A 4,983-nucleotide genomic window follows, 5' to 3' on the forward strand; every position below is an offset into this window, starting at 1 on the left:
CTGCATCTGAAGTGGCATTTAGATGCATTTACTCACTGTTTAATCCAGGACATGAATGCATTTAACCTGCAATTACAAATGCATAAATAATGTTTTGACATATTATTCATAAAACATTGAATAGATACTTTAAATGTGAAATTTAAACTGCCAGGTGGCAGCAAGTCACTGGTAATAAGTGAGTCATTGCGATTGAACTGAATCATTTAAAGGGTTGATTCATTCAGAAACGAATCACCGTCATGTTGCTCAGAGACGCAAAACAGCATTGTGGCTGTGTTCGGAATTATTTTTGTTGTCAAAATAGCACAAAAACAGGACATATAGTGTCTAAAACGTAAGTCTCTTAATTAACTTCTTATTGAACTGTTGTAAAAAATCGATCACATTTGTAATCATTCGTGTGAAATTGATTAACTATATGAAGTGGTATAAATATATATATTTTCTGCCCCCATGTCTTGAATTTGTGGTCATTCTAGATATATTTTAATAGACTGAATCATGCAGTGAAAGAACACACTCTAAATGCGCACGCACACTAATCTAGACTTTATGATGTAATGTATGCGTGCACACTGTATGTTTTGTTTGGTTTTTGCAAAATACTCCATAATGTCAAATTGCACATTAAAACAACAATTACAACATTATCGCAGACAATATATATATCGCACACCCCTATCAAGTGGTTATATCATTCACTCCCCCCACCTACAATCCCTGCTGGACCTGAGCCTCGAACCCGCAACCTTCAGGATACAAGTCAGACTCTCTAACCATTAAGCCTCGACTGCCCCTAATGGTTACATGACTGTAACTTTAGGAGAAAGCAATGTAGATGTTCTGGAAAAAATTTATAAAACTACAACAAACAATGTTTCTCTTCACTGGCATGTTTAAAGCTTATGATCCCCTGAACTCGGAAACTCGGGTATCTAAATTGAGTTTAAGAGGTGCTGGAAGAGAGAATGAGAGATTCATTCATTAATAGAATATTCAACTTTAACAGTTGGGTAATTATGTACAGTTATGAAGCCCACAATTGATATAAACTTACCCCCCCCAACCTTTTAGTTTCAATTTTGTAGACCTAATGAGGGAAAGTATAGTTTAGATGCCTTGACCTTTTTGCAGTTTATTTAAATTGTCCTGCAGTGTGACATTTTCTGAAGTAAATATTCCATGCAGTCTTGAGTTTATTGTGCGCTTGTGGAACTTCTGGGAAATTCTGTCAAATCTCGTGCTATTGCCAGAAGAACTAAATTGTAAATGTGTGTGTGTGTTTTAATGGATGCATGATATATCAGTACCATATTGTTTTATGAATCGGTATTGTTGCTTATTTTCATTATTTTTCCATTTAGATTTCCATTTGCCATCTAACGCTCACCTAATTAAAAAAAAACCCTGATAGTCTAATATAAATACTAATATAAATATGACTATTTGTTGTTTGTTAATGTTAGCTCAGGTCAAATGCAGATAAAAATTTGGATTTTAATAATGTATTGGCACGTTGAAATCAACGTTAATGAAGAATACTACATTCTTTCATGTTAAATAATGTTAACAATTGGAAACTTATTGTAAAGTTGGTAGCACTTCACTTAAAGCCGTAATGTATAATGCATTATAAAAGTAGTTTGTGACTCAAATCCCTTGTAGTGTTTTTGTTGTTGTTGTTATTTTAGACATTAGTATATAGTGAATAAAATAGTACAGAATTGTATATTTTCAGGCATTTATCAGCTGTTGGTCATTACATGACAATAATTATCGGCTTATCGGTATCGGTCAGAATTTTTCTATTAGTGCATCCTTGCTGTTTTGAGCAGGAAAAAAAATTGCATGGAAAAAAGTAAGATATGTTCACTAATATGAAGTCATGTAAGTGAATTCTTATTTTTTGAAACAAATTAGAAGAATGTTGCTCAAAATGGATTCAGATGGAGTATAAAAAAGTCACACCTCAGGACACTGCTATGAATTTCACAACTACCTGATTGTGACTGATGACACTTCAGAAGAAAGAACAGATTTGACCTCGTTTGGCATTTAATGGACTGTTTATGCAGACATATGCTGTACATCATCAGCCTGATAAAATAATGACTTTTTCATATGGTCTTTTATTTAGCTTTTTAGATGAGGGTTAGACGGGTCTTTAAACTCTCCCTACCCCTCCATTTTCCTCTTAAACTTTGTAACAAGTTAATGGATCTCTCTGTCTGCAGTGACTGTGATATTCTCTGTTGTGCAGCGAGATTGTTTGCAGGTTAGACAGATTGTGCTCCAAGGAACAATCAATATCCTTTAAGCAGCAGGAAGTAGGCAGAGGGTGTGGAAGTCCCTTGTGGCTAATCCACACGTAAAATACAAGCACGCACTTAACCAGTCTTTCCGCAATTAACAAATTGTGCGATTCATAAATGTTTTATGGCATGAGCTTGTCTTTGAAGCATTCTGATGTCTCTGGGATCTAAACGAACGTCAGTGATCAAATCAGCCATTTGTGAATTGTGCGGCTTTAATTATTGTGCAGTGAAAGAAACTTTGTGCTTTGAATATCAAGTCCTAATCACAGCGAATGATACGCATGCACTCTCTTTTGTTAAAACACAGCAGTATATATGCCCCAGGCATGGGCAAAAATGTATGCGTGATTCATTACCAATTATGATTTTATTGTAAAAATAAGAAGCAATATGTGAACGAGAAAGAGGAATATGTTTTTGCTGAGGCTAGTTTTGGCGGTCTTTTGAGATTTTATGTATGTTCTATTCAAACTGACATGAGAGCTAAAGCCTGGGCAAAACTAATAAAAATAAATGCCTGGGCAAAACTAATAAAAAATTCAAACGGTGGAACTGCACGGCTCATAAATTTACTCATAAACTCCAGATACCGCGTCAGTTCATTTGTTTCTTTATTTGATTCATCTCTAACACAGTCCATTTCATGGATTGCCGCACGTCTTCCTCTGAAAACCATGTTTCTTTCTGTCCACTGTGCACTGATGCAGTTTGCACACAATGTGATTTAGCCAAATAGGATATGTTCCTGCATTAACAACCTTTATTGGTTCTGCAGCAGCAATTTTTTACCAACCAATCATAGGCCAGATCCTAACTCTAGCCTTAAAACTCTTAAATCTGAGGAAAATTATGGGTTTATAAGAATGTTGTTCAAGGTCTAATGCTGTGTTCAATTCCAGTTCAGAAAATTGCAATTAAGATATGTGATGTGAAGTCAAGTTATTTTGATGAGAATTCAACTGCTGGGCAATTTTGTATTAGTCTTTTTCACTTACTAACAACAACAGGGAGATATTTTTTGCAGTAGTGCAACAAAATAAAAAGCAAACGATACACAGTAAGTCTGTATTTGATGCTTTAGTTTTGTATTTTATCATTTATTGTGTTGCTACAGAGAATGATGGGTAGTATAGTTTGATTGCACAAATCTTTTAGCTAATAAAGCAGTTAAATGAGTAGTGCTTCCTGGCTAGCTTTGTTGCTAACTGTACACAAAAAGCGAAATTGTACAATCAGAATTTACTTTTACAACTTATGATTCTGATTGGCCAACAGGGGTGTTGACAGGGCCAGCCAAGTGTGTTGTTCCAGGAACATGTCATTTAGGTAAATTCAGTAAATGTAAAATATTAAATATACATAAGCCCCATGGAAGTTACTGAAAATATTTGTTCTTGCAAGTGAACACTCAAGTTGAAGAAATTTTTTTTTGTAAGTGTAATCATGTCTTTTAAAACTTTGGTTTTATTAAGTTAATCTAATGCAGTCTTCTCAAAAATTGTACTTAACCCTTTAAGTGAAGTTCACTAATTGCAAATTGATTTAAGTGTTTCTACTCAGTAATTTCCTTTGATTGGCTCTTATTATCTAAATTATAATCATCATCATCATTAATTATACTGTCGTCATTTGACTGACTGAGTTAAACATGATTTAAACAAGAGCTCCTTGGTATTTGCATAAACTTATCGGTTTGGAGCAAAATGGCTTTTATTAAAGTCATCAAAGGTAGTGCTAACCAATCTACCTGTAAATGCACACAAAACATCTAAAACTAGCAATAGAGTGCAGATAAGATGTTTTTGCAGGCCAAAACTTGGAAACGCATTAGAATTTTACATTATACATTAATGCCCCCTTGTCACCTTTTCTGTAAAGCTTTTACTTGTCTTGAAAAAGACTGTTGTTAGCAAGTGCCTGAATGGGACTGAAATAGACTGAATGTATACTGAAAGAGTTGTCTGAAACTTAGTGATGGTGACGTTTAGCTTTTTACTTCTGGCAGCTGTATTTAGGCTTCAAAACACGTATTTGTGTTCATTTGTGAAGATTATCATGACGAACCAAATGTGTCCGAATCGTAAACTTTTGTTTTCACAGAGCTCACTTTCGGCAACAATCCAAAAGCCGATGGAAAAATCCTATTGAGTTTTTTGTTGAGGAAACCAGGGTGATGCAAACTTCCGGTTTGGCCAACAAAAATATGCAATCACTGCAGCACTCTATTTGCACGTCCCTCTTTTGAATTAATTCAAGTGCAAGGCCTTATGGGTATTCCCCCAAGCTACATAGCTCAGTATCACAGACAATATTATGAAGTTCATCGCAAAGCTTTAGCTTAATTACCGATTTATCTTTCTGCATAATTAGCTGCAGTGAAAACATATGGATTCAGTCAGATCAAAGAGACAGTGTGGTATTTCATAATTGATCACTTAGAGATATTAACCTTACATTTGTGATTTTTTTTTTTTTTTTTTATCCAGAAGTTCAAGGAAATGTGACATTTCAAGTAACGTTTAATTAGGACAACTTGATACATTTTTATTAACTGTGACATTAGGGTTTACCGTGTGTCATTTAGCCCGGAGGGCCTGTTAGATTGTTTTTGGAGAGTTCAGAGTGATGATAGATGCTCGTGTGCATGCTCTGAGGCAGTCTGTTT

This window comes from Sinocyclocheilus grahami, unplaced genomic scaffold (genome assembly GCF_001515645.1).
Source record: "Sinocyclocheilus grahami isolate Dianchi unplaced genomic scaffold, SAMN03320097.WGS_v1.1 scaffold53.1, whole genome shotgun sequence".
Lineage (NCBI taxonomy): Eukaryota > Metazoa > Chordata > Actinopteri > Cypriniformes > Cyprinidae > Sinocyclocheilus > Sinocyclocheilus grahami.